Consider the following 19,841-nt stretch of genomic DNA (forward strand, 5'->3'; position numbering starts at 1 on the left):
AGCTACAGTGTTGTCTTGGCCCAAGGATGTGCACACTCTGCTCTATAAACAGAAAAATAAACACAGACGGCAATTTGTGGAACTCTTCTCAGCAGAGGCTCTAAGTAGTAGAAAGATTGCACATGTGAGAAATATTACTGAAAATTAGAACTCTAATTAACTTGCAGGGTGAGGATAGACACAGAAACCATGTGAAACCAGATGGAAATATGCATAGCCAGGAATCACAACGAACACTTCCTTAGCCAAAACTTGTATGGATTATAAAAGTCTCCAAAAATATCCTTCAAAAATCCTTTTCTGGTGATTGAGGAAATTGCCAGAGAAATAGGAAATCCTTGAGAAGTTGGACCAATGGTTGTGCTGAGGTCTGGAAGGAGTCAGGACAGCTGATTTGAGTGTTGGGATCACTGCCCAGTGCCACAAAGTAAAGAGTCTGAGGTCTAGGTCTGCATGTGAAAACACCAGGCCCCAAAAGGCCTTCAGGGCCTGCCTCTCAGCCTTTCCTCAGCCTCGCTGTATGGTGCTATTTCCCCTCATGTCCTACCTCAAAGGCCCAGAGCCTGTTTCTCCCAGCTTTTTTCTGTGCTTGTCCTTGGAAAAGGATATGACAAACTCATTTGCCCTGGTGTGTGACAAGTCTGTCACCTGCTCTCTAACAAAGCCTAAACTGTGGTCACAATTACCAAGGCCCGTAGAAGTCCAGATTTTTGTATTAAGCTTTTCCTATTTTTATTTATTAGCAACCAACCAATTCCTGTTAAAATACACGTCCACAGAGAGCATTTGGCTGATACGACACAGGTTGGAGGCTGCACACAGACGGAAAATTGGAGTGATATGTCTGTAAGCCAAGGAACACCAAAGATGGCCAGCAATCCACCAGAAATCCAAAAAAGGCAAGGAAGGATTCCTCCCTATAGGTCTCAGAAGGAGCACAGCCCGGCAGACACCTGGATTTTTTACTTCCATCTTCTAGAGTGGTGAGACAATAAATTTGTGATACTTTATTACAGCAGTCCTAGATAGTCCAACATAGAGTTTGGTATTTTATGTCCTCGGTACCATAATATTAGCCACATAGGGCAGCTATGCACACCATGTTGGTGACCACCAGCTGTTGAGATGGCTCTGTACATATGGCCTCTCACTGAAAGGGAGCACAGGGCCACGTCAAAGCAGTGGAAGTCACAAGTGTACACAAAATCAATAACTGAGCCTGGGAGCCAGCAGGGCATTTGGCATCATGAAGTGGCTCAAAAGTGATTTGATTTCTGTTTTCTGGTTCTCTCTAAGGTCTCTGGTCCAGACTCTATTGAGGATTCACCTACTGGACAAGAAACTGTAGGAAGTGCACCCCATCACCACCTGTCCAACACAGATCAAGCCCACCAGAGGTGGTGGAGGGTGGAATTCAGCACAGTTACACACGTACTCCTGCCTCCAGAATTCACTCACACCTTCAGACAACAGTTTCAATGAAAGCAACTGGCTTCATGGAAATGGGGCTTCTGGATTGACAGCATTTTTACCAAATTCCTCTCTGAGCTGGATCCAGGTAGATTCATCTTAAAAGGACAGGCCAAATCTGGTGAGAGCCCAAGTGAACACAGAAGACACTCATGGGGGAAGGTGTGTCTGTTGCTGAAGAGGGGGTAAGGCAACCCAAAGGAGCTCTATGGGATGGTGACAAGGTCCAGGCAGAACAGGAGCCTAGGAGAACAGGACAGGGTGTTCAAGAGAGAAGGTGTGACAAAGCAAGCGTGCTGGGGTCTTGTCCCTTTGGATTCTGATCTTGTGGCCCAGGGGTGGAGGGCTGGCTTAAAGAAAGAGGACCAGGCCAGACAGCAAGAGAAACAGGACTCCTGTCCCCTCCATAGAGCTAACAAGGATTCTCCCTGTGTCCTTCATGGGCAAGGATGCCAGATAAAATACAGAATACTCGGTTAGAGCAGAACTTCAGATCAACACTGGATGATTTTCAGTATAAGTATGCAAATACTGCATGGGACATACTTATGCTAAAAATTTACTCATTGTTAATCTGGAACATTGATTTAACTAGAATCTTGCATTTTTATTTGCCAAGTTTGGTAATCCTATCCCAGGCAACAAAGCAAGTACCTCCTGTGGCATCACACATCTCATCAATACTCAATATATATCCACATCCAGGAGAAAAAATCTACAGGGCTGCAGAGAAAAGCAGGGCTATTTGAACAGGCAGAAACATGGTAAATTAAGCTCCTCTTCCTGCCTCAAACAGCTTGAAGGTCATGGTGATGACAGCCCTTCAGAAACTTAATCCAAACAGTCTTTCTTTTTTTTTTTTTTCCAGACCAATTCCTAGTAAGTTGCAGGAGATTTCAACATCTTTCATGATTACTAACTGAAGACGCCATCTTGAACATAGCTTGCAATGCCAGGAACGTGGTTTGGGTCTCGGCCCAGTGCAGTTTTTCCCAGAGCTATCATAAGGAAGTAGTCATGAAACAAAATGAATCTATGGTTGAAAACTGCAGATCTGACCCACAAAATTTTTAATGTGTGGAACTAGCTGGCAAGCTGAGAGCCCGAGAAAACAAAAAGAGCTGCTGGCTTCTTTGAAATGCCCAGATCCTCAAAGTGTGGCTTTTCCTTCATGCTATTAGATGGGTTCCAATGGGCAGAGGGTCAAGCTAGGCACTTCCAGCGGGGGGTGGGGGAGTGGGGGGATGTTGGCAGACACAGGGTTTGGCCTTGACAGCTTCATTTAGAGGAGAAGGGGTGAGCCAGGAAAGGATGGGTGGAATGAGAAGGCCACAGCCTGTCCTTGCCTGGGTGTGGCGCCTCGGAGCTTGGCTGCCTTGTCCACTCCCACGCCTTCCATTCCCTGAAACAACTCTGTGATGTCGGCATGTTTCTCCATTTTCCATATCGAGAAGATAAGGTTTGCTAAGTTACCTGGTGGAGTAGAATTCAAGCTTAGCTACTTTCAGTTTACGCTTTATTTATTTATCTATTTATTTATTTATTTATTGCATTGATAATACTTTCACGAGGTTCAAAATCCAAAATGTGCTTAGGGAGGGAGTGAAAAGTTTCTCCAGGTCCTAGGCTCCCAGCTCCCCTCCAAAGAGATGATTGGTACTGTGCATTTCTTACGTGTGCTCCTAAAGAGCTTTTATACATATGTCTTTGCTTTTCTTTATTAGACAGATGATAGTTTACTGTATATACTATTTGTCTATTCTGACTGAAACTAAGCTCTTAAAAAAAAGAATGATTTCCCACTATAAAATTTAATAAACTAAAGATAAATGGAAAGAATAAAATATCAACTCTTGTCCTAATTCCCAGAGGCCACTGCTGCTGGCGGTTTGGTACCTTACTCTAGGCTTTCACATAGCTCTTGTACCACAGTGTTCCTCTTTGGACAGAATTAGGGACAGAAAGGCAATAGGAAGAAGAGAAGAAGAACTAGAAGCATATAACTTGTCCAGAGTGTGTGGGTGTCATGGGGGCCAGAAGACATCGGTCCAGAGAGGCAGTGAACGTTCATTCATTCCTTTGAGAGAACTTTTTCCTTTTTGAGTTCCAAGTATTTGCTCTGTGGGAATACAGATCCTATAATAAAACAGAGAGTAGCGGGGAAATAAATCAACATACGATTTCAATACTGTGTGATAAGTGTTAAAACAACAGGAAGCCTGGGGAGCTGAAGAAACCAGATGATAGGACGGGTGGCAGGGCTGGCTCCCCAGGAATGACACGTGAGCTGAACCTTGACCCCTCACTTGCAGGGGTCAGGCCAGGTGATGAGCAAAGGAGGCATTCTCACGAAGAAAGGGATTGCAGCATTAGAGATTACAACAGGAATGGCAAAAGACAGGAAGGGACAGTGTGGAATATGAAAGGAATTTTGGCTTTATCTTGAGGTAGCATGAAGCTCTTGGAAGTCTCAATGCAGGAAACTGATGAAACTGGATTTGCACTCTGACAGTGGCCAACTGTGGCTGTTGGTTGAAAATATATCAGCAGCAGCCATGGAGGAGGGGAGTCTAGAGACTGGAAAATTAGGGCACTGCAGCACATTCACAGGTGAGAGAAGATGGTGGCATGAACAAACACTGTGGTGACCCTAAGGATGAAGGGACTTGGACGGGTTCTAAAGAGGTTATAGATGTAGATTTGGTGACTGACTGGGGATAAAATAGCTCCCAGAGTGAGACTTGAGCATTTCTTGACTCAAAATTCTGCTCTGGCTCAACATTTTTCTACAAAAATGCTTAGGCTTCTGAGGTTGGCATGCAGATCCTCAGGGACATCATTTCAACCTTCCTTTATAACTTTCTCTTTCTTCATCTCTCTCCAACTTCTACTTGAGACATAGTGGAATGCTGGTCCCTCCTTTTGCCCAACAGGTGGGTCCTTCTCCACCCATCTCCCTCTGATCTCATCCTTCAAGCCCAGTTCAGTGTCATCTCCAAAAAGCCTTCCAGACCTGCCCTTCCCTTCTCCCCTCTAGTCATTTGGAACTAATCTAGGATCCACTAGCACTTTGCTTCTCCATCTACTGAAACACCACATTCTACATGTCTGTTTTTGCAGAAGTATCTTCTCCACACTACAAAGTTAAAGGCTTCTTGAAGACAGGGACAACAACCCTCTTGGAAACTCAAAGAATGTCTGTTCAATTGGAATTAACACTCACTGGGAAAGTTCAGAGTCAACACTTGTAAAGTAAAGGAGAAGCAGTCAGGCACAAGGGATCTATTTGGGTAAATGGAATCAGACTTACAGGAAGGGCCCAGACACAGGTAGGATAGGCAAGAGCATAGTTAATGTGAGAGTCACGATCTCAGGCCCAGGACAGAGCCTGATGCCCTGGTTTTCGGTTCCCTCTTCTGTTAAGAAGCAGACATCCAAACATTAGTAGACCGTGAAAAGAGCAGGACCAGGGGACAAGGTCTTTGGGAGGTGCTTGGAGTCAGACTCCAGCCCCATGGTTTCATGAAATGCTTTGCTGGCATTCAATAACTTGCCATCCCCTTCTCAGAATAAGAACATGCTTTTTTCTCTTACTCTCCTTGAGATCTTACTGTCAACTTCTGTGACTTAGAGGAGCCTACAGCGACCATATGTCAGGCTGCCACTGCCAGGGGCTCCTATAACTCAGCCTCAAAGCAACTCTTTCTAGCTCATCATTAAAAAAAAAAAAATCAGAGTGAAGGGTATGAGAGGAAGTATCCTGAGGACATTCCTAGATTCAGCAAGGTGCAATGCTTTGGATGCCACCTTATATGCAGGTCTTCAGAGTCCAAGGTATAAGTTCTCCCTAGATTGCACCCTCTGATTGAAAGAATGAATGACTGAACAGGAGAAAAAATAAGTTGCACAAGATTGTCTCTAAAATATAAGAAGAGAAGGCAGGTTTGGGAGCCCCATTCTAAGACTAAACGCATTCTAGATAAGAAGTCTAAACAGGTTCCAGGAACCCTGCCTCTGGAGGTGTAAGGAACTACAGACCAGCTGGAGAATTTTGGAACCTTCCATGCATGTTACTTGGCCATCTACAGAGCATCCCTGGCTGGAGCCCCTCCTTCTGCATGTGATGTGCTGGGCTATGGGAAAAATAGGAGAGGAAAGGAGAGTGACAGTAGAAAACTTGAGAGAAAAAAGCAAAGGGCAAGAAGGGGCTTCAATGCAGTTTGAAGTTGCTCAGTAATGGAGAAGAGGAAGACCACTGTAAGAACTACCCATGTTTTAGCCTCTCATTTATCCACTCATTCAAGCACTTAGTAAGGCACAGACATCAGAGGTGACACAGACCAACCCACAGAGCCATAATACAAATGCCATAACAAAGGTGGAAAAGGCCTTTGCAGAATTTCCAGTCAAGAGCTTTTAACTCTGGTGGAAGAGATCAGGGAAGATGGCACCATGATTGAGCTTTGAAGAATGGGCAAACATTTGATCTGAAGAAGCTGAGGGTGAAGAGATCAGAAGAAAGGAGACTGGTAAGGAGCCAAAGCAACAGTCTATGAAAGAGGTTACAGCATTAAGGCAGGAAGAATAGAAACTAGGGGATGGAGACCTTGTTTGGGAACCTTTAGCCTTTTCTGAACCAAGGCATCCAAATAAGACTCAAGAGATGAGTGTTGCCCAGGCAGAACTTGAGATGGTAGAAATGGGCCCTGAATGAGGAGGAGGGGGATTTTGTAGTGTCCAATACACTGTGGGGGATGTCCTGCAAGTTTAGCACATCACACATGGCCAGTAGGGTAGCTTGGGGGTTGGGAAACTCCACCACAGACCCCCAGACTCTCCTCTCAGATTCAGAGGCAGGACAGGGCAGAGGCTGAAACACACATGAACCCCCACAGCCCTGTGAAACCTGCCCCTGAGCTTTGTCCACAGCCACTCCTCCCCAACGCTGTGTGAATACTGGCCTGGCCCAAATATGTTAGGTTAGCTGCTCAAGGCCTCCCTGCTTCTAGGAAGTAGAAGTCAGTTTTGAGCTCAGGCTAGAGTCTAATGGTATAGTTGATACTCTTTCCACATACCTACACCTTCTGATCAGAGCAGGGGAGGCAGACAGGGGAAGAGGCGGGGCAGCAAGCCTGCAGCCAGTCAATTCGCTCTGGTGACTGTGCGCAAATTATTCACCTTTCCTAAACCTCAGATCAAGCACTTGAAAAAAAAAAATAATAATGACAACCACTTCAAAAGGTTGTTTTTATATTTAAATTATTTTTTAAATAGAAGAGAAAAAATACAGATAGCCTATCATACATCCTGGTGTGCTGTAGACCCTCAATTAAATTTAGCTCACTCCTACTTGCTTTTCTGCTTCAGACATTCTCAGTACCTTCTTTGAAAGAGCATGGAAGAAGAAGGGGAGGGTCCAGTCCCAGAGACCAGAGAATTCTTCACAGGTGAAGAGGATGGGAATCTGGGCAAGAGCCAGATTGTTGCTAAGGGCCATGTTGACAGTTGAGGCAGAGTGGGACCATACATCAATCAAACAACTGTGGTCACTGAGCCTCTTTCATGTGCCTCTGAAACTCTGGCCATGTAGGAGGACATTTGCCTGGAAGGGGTATCTACCTGGAAGGAGCTCACACTTTGACAGGGAGGCTAACTGCAAACAAATAACTGCTGGGATAAGGAACCTTAGGAGAGAAAGGGGCTCCCATCAAGAAGGTGAATTGAAGACTCAGAAATGAGAAGGGATCCAGAGCACAGGACAGATGAGAAAAGGAACACTCTCTTTACTGCAAGAAAGAGAAGCAGGAGAGGACGTGGCAATGCCTGGACTGCAGGATTGGGGCCTAGGGACTGAGGATGCCTCCAATCTGATGGCTTCCCTGTTTAATTTAATTTAATTTTATTTATTTATGATAGGCACACAGTGAGAGAGAGAGAGAGAGGGGCAGAGACACAGGCAGAGGGAGAAGCAGGCTCCATGCACCGGGAGCCTGACGTGGGATTCGATCCCGAGCCTTCAGGCTCGCGCCCCGGGCCAAAGGCAGGTGCCAAACCGCTGCGCCACCCAGGGATCCCGGCTTCTCTGTTTATAGTGTTCACTTTTCTCTAGCTCAGGGTAGGCTCCTTTTTGTTACTTTGGTTGCTGCTTGAGCCCATTCATCCACTTTACTGCACAAAGTTGTAGCTGATCATTGATTGCTTTCAATGAATAGACCTTTCAGTGCATTTCTTGCATGGATGTACCACTGTTTACCCATTCTGTTGTCAGCGGACATTTGTGTTCTTCACAGTCTTGGGAGATTTCAAATAATGCGATGTACATTCATAGACATCTTTTTAATTTCTGTGAGCATATTTCAGGGCAGAGTATATATTTAGAAGTAGAATTGCTGAGTCACAGGGTACAAGTATTTTCAATTTTAGGAGACAGTGCCACAGTTTCCCAAAATGATTGTTGTGATTTACTTCCACCAGTATTGCATAAAATTTTCCATCCTGGAAAAGTCAGTTTCTAAAATTTTAGCCATTCTGATGAGTGAGTAATGGTATATCATTGTGATTTAAACTTTTATTTCTCTAATTACTAATGAGGTTGAGCATCATCTCAAATGTTTATTGACCATCTGAATTTCTGTTTCTGTAAAGTTCAGTCTCTTGACAATTTTTCTGTTGGGTTATCTGTCTTTTTCTTATTGTTTCGCAGTACTTCTTTTCATATTCTAGATTTAAGCTCCTTTGTCAGATGCAAGGGTCTTTGCCCAGTCTGTGGTTAGCCTTCTTTACTCTTATAGTGTCTTTTCATGAACAGAAATTCTCGATTTTAAGGTATACAGATGTATTAATATTTTAAAAGAATTTTAGTTTTAATGAAAGTTCATGAAGATATTCTGCTATATTTTATTCTAAAAGTTCATTGCTTTGCCTTTCACATTTAGTCTACAGCCTGACTAGGATTGACTTTGATGTACAGTGTGCGGTAAGAGTTGAGTTGCATTTTTCTCCTCATGGACAACCAGTTGTTCTGGTCATTTATTGTAAGTAAATCTTTTCCCCACTGGTTTGCAGTAACACTTTTGTCAAAGTGTTCGACATTCCAGGCTCTATTTCTGGGATCTCTAGTCTATTTTACTACTAAGTATCAATATAACGTTGACTTAATGTATACTTTTATAATAGGTCTTAATACTTGGAAAAGCAAACCTTCCCATCATGTTTTTCTTCAAGGTAGAATGATTATTATTGATCCTTTGTATTTCCATATCAATTTTAAGACTAGATTGTCAAAAACATCTGTTGAGAATCATATTGAATATACACATCAGTTTAGGGAGATGTGATATCTTTATGGTAATGGAGTTTTCCAATTCATTAATATGGCATATCTCTCCATTCATTTCACTCTTTTTAGTTTCTTGTAATACTATTTTATAGTTTCTGTATAGAGATCTTACAGATCTTTTGTTTTTAGGTAGTTTATCATTTTTATGTCATTATAAGTGGTACCCTTTTAAAATTTATTTTTCAACCATTTGTGGCTCAGTTTTTGAACACTGACTTTGTATTCACCAACTTACCAATCCTAATAATTTATAAGTTATCTTTGATTTTCTAAGTACATAATAATGCTGCCTTCAAAAATGACACCTTGGCCTTCCTTCTAGTTCTTGTACTTCTGATTTCCTTTTCTTGATTTACTGCACTGGCCAAAAAATGTCACATAGAAGTGGTGAGAACAGGCATCTTTGTTTTGTTCCTAACATCAAAAGGAAAAGTGTGTGGGGGGTGGGGGATGGAAAAACAAAACAAAACAAAAGGAAAGGTGTCAACTCTTTACCATTAAGTCTAAAGATTTTCTGAGTATGGGTTTCTTTTTACTTATACTGTTTATAATTAACAGTAAAACCTGTGGCTTGATGTTTTTTGTTAGTTTTGGTAATTATTCAGCTAACTCCTCTCAAATATTGTTTCTGCTTCATTTTTCTCCTGTATGAGATTCCAATTAAGCCAATATTTCATCCAGCACTAATAGAACTTGCTGCAATACTGGAGCTTTTCTCTATCTGTGCTGGAGCAGGTAGGCATTTGAAATGTGGCTAGTGTTTTAGAGGAAATGAATTTTAGATTTTTGTTTACTTGTAATTAATTTAAATCTAAACAGCCACACGTGGCTAGTGGCTAGCACATTGGACAGTATATATTTAGAACTCTCCAATTCTATCATAAATGTCTCTTACTTTCTGCTTATTCCATCCTTTTTATCTATCTTCCAGTTCCCTAATTTTCTCTTCAGTTGTGCCTAATGCACTATTATACACATCTATTTTCTTAACTTTGGATATGTCGTTTTCAATTATAAAATTTCTTCTTGTGGGGCAGCTTGGGTGGCTTAGCGGTTTAGCGCTGCCATCAGCCCCAGGGTGTGATCCTGGAGACCCAGGATCGAGTCCCACATCAGGCTCCCTGCATGGAGCCTGCTTCTCCCTCTGCCTGTGTCTCTGCCTCTCTCTCTGTGTCTCTCGTGAATAAATAAATAAAATCTTTAAAAACAAATTTCGTCTTGTGTCTTGTTCTGGTTATAGATTTATTATAACTCAACTCCAAAGTTACCCTTTTGGATTGCTCTTTGAAAATTGATGTTGTCCCATTAAGTATTTTTTTCTCATTCCAATTGGCACTGAGGCTTTCTTAGTAGAGAGTGCTGGAGAGACTCTGCAAGAAAAGGGGTTTGCTTCCTGCTCCAGTGTACTAGGCTAAGTAGGCTTTGGCTGAGCACATGGCTTTTCCAGTGCTAGGATTCTGCTGTAAGCATAGCTTCCCTAGCACCTGATTCCAGCAATGTGTCCAGTACGCCTCATCCTGGCAGTTTTGTAGTAGAGCATCTCCAGTGGGACCCTTCCCTGTGGACAGCTTTCCATAGCACCTAAAGGGCAGATTTCTGGTGAGTTTCAGAGGGCATAATTCCAACAAATTCCACCAATGCAGCACCAGGGGGTTTCTGTTATCCACTGAGATGCAATTAGCCATGGCTCCTCAGCAAGGTCAGAATCTCAGTCCTGGAGTGGCAGAAGACTTCTTCTGGTCTTCTAGCTCTAGAGGTTAGTGATTTATCCTTTCATCTGCTATTTCAATATTATTAGAGTTCTTATTATTTCTTATTAGCCAATCTCTCATTACTCTGATCCTTTGTTGTAGTACATAATTCATTATATTGAACTCTTCCCTGTTTAAGTTACTACGTGGTTTCTGTCTCCCATGTGGATCCTGATAGATACAATTCTCTTTCAAATATGCAGTGTCAGTTTTTATAGTTACAGTTTTTTGCTGAATTTTTTTTCTCTTGCTGAAAATGTTAAGTTTGGTTTTTATCTCTATGAACATAATAGGCATAGTTATTTTACAGGTTGCATCTAGTAATCACCTCTGGAGTATCTATGAGCCTTTTCCTAAGTGTCTGTTGTTTGTACTGATTCTTGTTTATTTGATTTTGATTTGCATTGATCATTACAATTTTGCAACTATTTATAGAAATAAGTTGGGACAAAGCATAAATGTTACTTTCCTCAAGACATGTTTTACTTACGTTTCTGCCAGGGTCTTAGACACACTAACAATCCAAAACTACCTCAACATAATATCAGTTGACATTTTCTGGACAACGAGGAGGACATAAGAGCAGACTGCAAGTGATATCATGGTTTTATCTAGATTTCCCTTTACTCTCCAGATGCAGCCCTCGAAGGCCCAGTGCTAAGCACAGGTAGTTACATGAGGTCCTCACTGTTGGCCATCCCTTGAGTCTGATGTTTGTGGGTATAGCCCTGGAGGGTTGTCGCAATGCTGTTCAGCTACGTAGCTACCAAACGTCTTTTCAGTAAAAGCAGTCTCAAATGCTGGACTTAATTCTCTGGATCCCTATCTCATCTCAGATCTTATTCTTGTAACTCTCCACCATCTTTTTAGTTTGTTGATGTGTTTTTAGGATGATTTAAAAAATATATGTTGTCTAACATTTTTGCTGGCTTCCACAAGAAGTTTGGGGTATCAGGTGGTTCAGCTCAGACCTAGTAGTAGGAGAGCCATCATTTATTCTTTACTGAAAACAAAGTCTTGAACCATGAACCCTCTGTAGATTTAGTTCATATTCCAGAGCAAATTATTTCCCCCAGGAAGCTGTCTTTGAACACCCACCTTCACCTTCCATGATAACCTGTGATTTTAAATTACCTATTTAATCCTATCAGACTATGAGTTACTTGAAGGCAAGAACTGTTTCATATTTATCCTTCATATCTTTGGTGTCTGTCATGGTGCCTTATTCATGGGAGGTGCTCAATAATTGTTACAGGAGTGAAGGAATGATTAATAATGGCTTTGTTCTGATTTCTTAAATTTTTGATATTTCCTCCAAAATGCTGATCTTATCCTTGGGAGCAAGAGAGTTCAATCTGTCCTTTAAAAACTGAATCCTAAAGAAGAGCTAAGAAACTTGCTCAGGCTTGCTATAGACCTCTGTCTTACTTCCTCTTTCTCACAGAACTAATCTCTGCTTTACTGAGAGCTTTTCTTTCCAGGTATTCATGTTTCAGCAAGTCAGAAGGCAAATGATTAAACATTAACTTGGCATCAAGAAGAAAGTAGCCTGGGATCACAAAGTGGATTTTTGAAAAATCCACATACAGAGAACTAATTTACTTGAAAATGCTATAGTTTTCTTTAAAGTATTTTGGCAAGGACAATATGTAAATGTATGTAAGTAAAGGTGGGGTGGTTAAAATGCACTTAAACAGAAGTCAGTTTCTTTAATCAGGAAACTTGCTCTTCAAAAGTGGTCAGCTAACATTTAACCTCACGGCCACACAGCAGAGCAGCAGAGTCAGCTACTACAAAACCTCTCTCTCTCTCTCTCTCTCTCTTTATATATATATATATATATATATATATATATATATATATATATATATACACACACATATGTATATACACATACTTTTTTCCCTCTGCATTCTCTCTCTGTGTATACGATATATATATGTATATATATCCTATATTGCTTTCTATCTGTGTGTGTGTGTGTGTGTGTGTGTGTGTATGTTGGTGTAGTTTACTTCAAAAAAATTTTTTTTTATTTTAATTTTATTTTAATTCTAATTTTAAAGAAAATTAGAATGTTTTATGATGATATTATTATCTTCATAGAAAACTGAAGGGAATTAACAAATTACTGGATATAAACAGGAGAGTTTGGCAAGCTGATAGATATCAGCATAAAAACAGTAGTTTCATTTTATTCACTGGCAATGACCAATTAGAAAACCGCACTTTTAGAAAGACATTGTTTCATAGTAACAAAAGCATAGAAATAAATCTAATGAAAGATGTTCAAACCCCATACAATGTAAATTGTACAGCTGTATTGAAAACATTTTAAAAGGACCTAAATAAAGAGAATGATAGTATGTTTATGGGCAGGAAAGTTTAACCTGGAAGTGTCATAATTCATACACTGATCTATGGATCTAATGCAACTCCCATCAAAATCCACAACAGAGTTGACATGTTTGTTTTTGTAAAACACAACAAATGTATGAGGAAGAGCAAATGCATATTCTAAAATGTATAAGGAAGAGCACAGAATATCCATGATGCTTCTGAAAAAGAAGAGGAAGGAGAAGAGCTTACTCTGCCAGATATAAAGACTTTGAGAAAGCTACAGGAATTAAGACCATGATGTCACTGGAACAGAGACAAAGTGACCAGTGGAATGAAACAGAGAGCCCTGAAACAGATCTGTACATATGAGGGACATTAATATATGATGAAAAGGTCATGGCAAATCCTCAGAGGAGGGGAAAGCTACTCAATGACAGAAAACAGGTTATTCATCTGAAGAAAAAAAAGAAAAGAACATGAATCCTTACCAGAAAAATAAATCCTGAATAGATTAAGAACTTGAATGTCAAAAAAAAATTAACATTTAGAAGAAATCATAGGTGGCTTTTTCTAGCCTTAAAGGATAATATTAAAGTAAGACCTTCTCTACAAAATACTTGACCAGTATTCCTCACAACTTGTCAGCAGCATGATATCTGAGAGCACTTCAGGGCAGTGTCTGCTGTAGTCTCCTGCCCAGGAGCCTGTCTCCGTGGGGCCAGATGACACCAGATTTCCCAATAGAAGGATGGTCCAAGGATGACCAAACTGACTCCAGGGTCTCTCTAGCACATGATTCGGCCCCGTGAGAGTTCTTGGACCACAGTTAAGGGAAGTGTATTCAACTGGTTGTTGAAAAGCCACCCCAAGTCAATTTATTTTCTAAAATTTAATTAAAATGCATCCCAGATCTGCCAACTTGTGTATTCCATACATTAGGAAGGTGCCTGCATGATTCTGAGGTATTTATGGATCTCTTGATTTAGCTCTTTTTCTACAGCTGGGTCTTATAGTAACTCCATTTGGGCATATGAGACTCAGCTTTACCTTTGGCTTTGGCTTTGTTCTTTTCAAATATAACTGGAAACTTCTAAGCCAACATGGAAATTTGAGTCCCAGTGCAATGATTAGAAAAAAAGTCAGATATTCTCTTTATATAAGTGACTGTTCCTAGAACTGAAAAAAGTATGGATGAGATTGAAACATCTTATTGTCAGGGGCACATAGGTGGTTCCCTGCATGGAGCCTGCTACTCCCTCTGCCCTTCCCCCCTGATCTTGCTCTCTCTCTCATTCTCTCTTTAATAAATAGATAAAATCTTTTTTTCTTTTTTAACTAACATCTTGTTGTCCCAGAAAATAGGGAAGTGCTCTAAAAATGATGGGAAAATGTCAAAAAGACACAGAGACCTGTTTGAAGGAATTCACCCAGGCCAAATCTGGAAGAATTTGAGCATCCAAATAAATGACAATAATGAATTATAATTCTTCAAGTAAAATAGGAAACCACAAGTCCATGCTGATATAAGTAAGGGAATAAATTAAAGTTTGGTGAAAAACAGGATATTTATGTAGTTTCAAAATACCTCCCCATAACATGCTTTTTAATTCCAAAAGGAAAGAAGTAACCTTATAGTCTGGGAGGTACCACTTACCTCTGTCAGCTTAGGCTGCTACAACAACCAAAACACCATAAACTAGGTGGCTTATAAACAACAGAAATGCATTTGTCACAGTTCTGAGGCTGGATGTCCAGGATTGAATCAGGTTCTGATAAGAACCCTCTTCTGGATTGCAGACTGCTGACTTCTCATTGTACCCTCACATCATGGAAAGAGATGAAGTAAAGTCTCTCATGACTCTCATGAAGGCACCAATCCCAGTCATGAGGGCTCCATCGTCATGACTTAATTTAATCCTAATTATCTCCCAAAGGCCCCAACTCTTAATACTATTACATTGGAGGTGGGATTCAACACAAACCTGATGAAGGGGAAACACAAATATCCAATCCATAACACCAAGTTAACGTAGTGATCAAAGGCCACATCACGTGTTACAGGACAAACCGGTGTCATGGGCCACCTGATGGGACACCATCACCTGATGGGATGAAGAAAACATGGCATCACTTGTAAATATTCCTGCTAAAGATACATAGTAATGAAAGATACATCAAATGAGAAGGAAACATTGGACATGCCCAGATTGAAGAGCATTCAGTAATTGAATAACTGGCCTAATAATCTTCAAAAGTGTCAAGGTCTTAAAAGTCAAGGAAAGACTGAGAAACTATTTCAAATGGAAAGACTACAAAGACATGGCAATTAAATGCCCCAGGTGATCTTGACCTGGATCTTTTTGTCATAAAGGACATAACTAAAGCAATGGGTCATTCTTTTTTTAAAAATATTTTATTTATTTATTCAGGAGAGACACAAAGAAAGAGGCAGAGACATAGGGAGAGGGAGAAGCAGGCTCCTGGCAGGGAACCCGATGCAGTACTCCATCCCTGGACCCGGATCATGTCCTGAGCTGAAGGCATATGCTTACCTGCTGAACCACCCAGGGGTCCTGCAATGGGTCATTCTTAACTGGAATTTGAGAATTGGGTGGTAGTAACATGTAATGGTAATTTCCTGGTTTCCAGGCGGTTACTGAAGTTGTATAGGGAAATGTCCTCACTCATAGGAAACACATGCTAACATATTTAGAGTTAATGGGGCATCAGGTCAGCAATACACTTTCAAATTATTCAGAAAAAAAGAGATTTTTGTACTATATTCAACTCTCTGTAAATTTGAGATTGCTTCAAATAAATGAAGAATAAAAAAGGAAGGAAAGGAAGAAAGAAAGCAGATCACAAATGCTCCACCACCATGAACTGGGTTAAGGGACAAACAGGAAAACAATGCCACACATCATGCTTAGCATATAATCTGTAATGACCGTATTTGCCTCACATTTTAAGCCAAGTTGTGTCATTAACTAAAGGGACCGTTGAGGGTCATTCCCCTGTTTACCTGTTCATCTTCCAGTAATTACCACAGGAGTGAAAGCAAAGAGATTAATGGCTCCAGATGATCGACAGATGAGAACAGAGGAAAAAATGTTCGTAATTCCTGGGACCTCCCCTGGGAAGTGATGGACTTGCAACAGGGAGTGACAAGTGCTCCCAGTGGCAGGGTCAGAGGTCCCTGGGCTTGGACTGAGGCAGCTGGGGTGGGGCCAGGTTCCTAAGCTTGCAATGGTGGGGGCTGCTGGCTCCCTGCAGGCCCAGCTGTCCAGTGGGATGGTTCTTCCCGGCACAGTCCAGTGTTCCTGGCTGCCCACTGTTGGGAGCCTAGCAGTTCTTGACTGATGGGAAAGAGGGCAAAAAGAATTGCCAGCTGAGATCTGCACCATCTCCCCTCTTTCATCAGCTGCCTTTGCAAACAAGGGGAGGGCTGAGTGAAACAACAGCCTGGAGAGCCCCTCTGCTTCGGGCCCACCCCAAGTGGTGTCCCATACTGGTGAAACTCATTTCTTGAAATTTTCCCTTGTTCCAGGTGGGGCACTGGCAGGTTCTCGGTGCCCAGCTGTCTAGGAACCTTACTTGGGCAGTGCACACTGTTTTCTCACTAAAGGGAAGAAAATGTGAGAAGAGGTATTTTCAAACTCCCATGTTCCTGAAAACACAGACTGCACCAAATAATGTCCTGAAGGTCAGTTTCATCTTGATTGGAAACTGCAGAAACAAGTCTGGTGTCTAGTCCTAAGACCACAGTCCCTTTCAGGAGTCAGGCCTTACATCTTTATGTGAATCCAAAATTTGAATCAATCACAGTCGATGGGGAAAGCATTATTGTTGCAACAAAGAAACTGAGCAGATAGGCTATGAATTAGGAAGAGTCTGCATCCAGAGTCATTACTTCAAGGAATCAAGCCAACCAGAAGATGACAGTTTAATGAAGGATATTTGACATAGTCTTAGAGTATATCCCCACAAATTGCTTCCTAGTTACAAAGGGAAAAATAATAACTAGAGTGGAGAAGCCTGGCAGACCCCACCTTAACCTGAATCTAATCGTGAGGAAACATCAAACAAGCCCTAGTTGAGGGGGTCCATGCCCTGCATCTAAGACTGGCAGCAGCATGTCTGTGATGAAGTGGGCCTTAGCTGTAGTCTGGATGAGGGAGAGTGCACACCCTGCAACGTGCGGAGCTTGGTCAGAGGGTGTTAGAGATGATTTATAGGATTTGGGCCCTAATGGTGTGGCTTGGAGGAGGGCTTCAGGAAGTAGGGCTTTGCTTTGGATTGGATATTGTCATGAAGCAGCAGTGGGTTATAATTGGGCAACTTAATAATTTTCTCCACAAAGAGGGCAGGCTCAAGCTGTAATTGGTAAGGCAGCAGTCAATCATATTGGCCAAAGAGGGAGGTAGTTGGTGTTTTGTGGTTTTGGCAATGGATGTGTTTTGTCTGTGTTCAGATGGGATTATAGACTGGTTTTGTTTTTGTCATAATCCAGCATGGTCACAGAGTGGCCTCAGTACTGTGGGTGTTTTGTGAGGTGGTTGGTGTTCAGCAGGAGAACACCACAACCTTCTGGTGAGTGCCCGACTGGCTCAGAACAACACTGGGGCCTAAGTGATGGCAGCCAGCCAGCTCTGTTTCTCCTTCTCAGGCACACCCACAAAACTGCCTCCTACTCTTCAAGAATATGGTCAAGGGAGACAAGGAAAGATTGAGACATGTTTCCAGGTTAAAATAGAACAAACAAATGATAGTACATAATCTGGGCTTTGATTCTGGATGAGAAAAGTATGAAATTTGAATATGGATTTTTTTTATTAGATAATGGTACATAAACGTTAAATTTCCTCCAGGTTTTTGTTCTGTGAGAGTCAATACCCTGAGGTATTTAGGGAGAAAGGTGGATAACTTCAGCAACTTATTCTCAATCTGTTCAGGAGGAAAAAGTTTACAGAGTAAATAATAAAGAAATTTGGGCAAAATGTAAATAATTGTGTATCTTAGAGGGGGCATAACAGGATTCCTTGTACTATGCTTACAACATTATTGCATGTTTGAAATTATAAAAGATGAGAATTCATCAAAAAGGGTAAACCCTGAACAGATGATCATTTTTATTTTCTTCCCTCAAGGGGAACTAGATCACAACAAAAATATAACTCAACAGTCAGAGGCCCAGATTCTACTTCCCTGTAACGTGGATAGTTCCAGTGTTTTCTCTCTTGGGTACAGGCAAGAGAACAGAGCTGGAAACCTTGACCAAGTTTCCATGTTGCTCTGCTGCTTTGCCAGCTTGACAATTCAGCCAGAAGTGGGACTGTAATCACTGTGTGGGTCTGCAGGGAGGGCATAGACAACGTTCTTTCCTTTACAAACATGAAAAATGAGGAGAATAATTAAAATTTGTTCTTTAACTGGATTTATGGAGATGTGAGAAAAATGTGAGATGATGCTTCTGAAAGAGTTTTGCAAAGAATGTAGGACCATGAAAGTGTATTATCAATAATAGATTTTATTGTTAGCTTTTGTTTTTAGCTCAGATAAATTTGGTATAATTACATTCAGGTATAGTTTTCTTTCATTCTATTCCTATTTTATTGAGTCTTAAAATAAATACTGATTATTATCAAATGACTTGCAGCAATTATTGATATGATTATAGAGATTCTTATTCTTTACTTTGTGATTGGATTATATCAATAGATTTCCTGATACTGAATCAACCTTACATTACTTGCCAGAATTTATCATTTTTTATATGCCTTTTGATTGAATTTGATTTTATTCAGTATTTTTGCATCTGTATAAAGGAGATTTGATTTGTAATTTCATTTTTTGGTTTGTCTATCAGGCTTTGATGTAAATTTTGCAAGATTCATAAACAAATGAATGAATTAGTCTTATGGCCTGGAATAGTTTAAATAATATTGGAATGAAATCTTCTTTAAAAACTAGATAGAACTCAACTGTGAAATCATGTGACTGGCAGATTGTCAATCAACTCTCCAATTTTTTCTATAGTAACTGTTCTGTTATTCTTGAGTCAATAGTGACAATTATATTTTTCCTAAGAAAGCATCCATTACCTCTAAGTTTTCAATTTTTGTCAACGAGTTGAAGAAATATTCTCTTCAAATTATTTTAATATCTGTGTATATATGGTTATGTCTTTCTCCTTTCTCAACCTATAATCAAGCTCATGAGGGATTTCTCCATAATTCAGTTTACAAATAGCCCTAGGATTTATTTGTCCTTGTAAGAAAAATTTGGGTTTCTATTGATTTCAGATTTCATATTTTTAATTCCTTTTTTGCACTTTTTTATTCTTATTGTTCTCATTTAACTTATAAAAATGAGTGCTAAGTTATTTTTTATTTTTTATTCTTCAATAATGAAGGCATTTAAAGTTATAATTTTTCTTTGGAATATAGTTTTAACTGTGTCCTATATATATTTTGGCACAAAGTGTTCTAGAATCTTTAACTTTGATTTTTATTCCTTTTTTGATCCAAGGGTTATTTTGGAAGATGTTTCCCTTTATTTTTTAATTTACCTAGTAAAATTCACTCTGTTTCGTATACAGTTCTATAGATTTTGACAAATGTCATCTAACAACCACCACAATGGAGATAAAGAACAGTTCATCAAACAGTCCCCTCTCCCCAGGTAATTCCTTTGTGTTATCACTTTGAGTCACACCCTCCACTAAGTCTTAAACCCTAGTAATCATTGATTTAGTCTCCATCCCTATAGTTTTGTCTTTTCCAGAAGGCCATATAAATGGAATCATATAGTTTGTGGCTTTTGCATCTGGCTTCTTTCAGTTAACATAATACATTCAAGATTCATCCACATTGCTGCTTGTATCAATAGCTCATTTATTTTTATTGCTAAGTAGTATTCCATTGCATGGATGTACCACCATG

At 40.5% G+C, this 19,841-nt stretch overlaps 1 long non-coding RNA gene across 1 annotated transcript in view; it reads right to left on the minus strand.

Moving 5' to 3' along the window:
* Positions 1–2,822: 2,822 nt before the first annotated feature.
* Positions 2,823–19,841, minus strand: part of LOC121497206 — a 38,981-nt gene continuing 21,962 nt past the window's right edge. The window contains exons 2-3 of the long non-coding RNA XR_005989433.1: positions 14,883–15,002; positions 2,823–3,606 (exon numbers count right to left, since the gene is read on the minus strand). This is a non-coding gene — a long non-coding RNA (uncharacterized LOC121497206). The remainder of the gene's footprint in view (positions 3,607–14,882; positions 15,003–19,841) is intronic.

This window comes from Vulpes lagopus, chromosome 8 (genome assembly GCF_018345385.1).
Source record: "Vulpes lagopus strain Blue_001 chromosome 8, ASM1834538v1, whole genome shotgun sequence".
Taxonomy (NCBI): Eukaryota; Metazoa; Chordata; class Mammalia; order Carnivora; family Canidae; genus Vulpes; species Vulpes lagopus.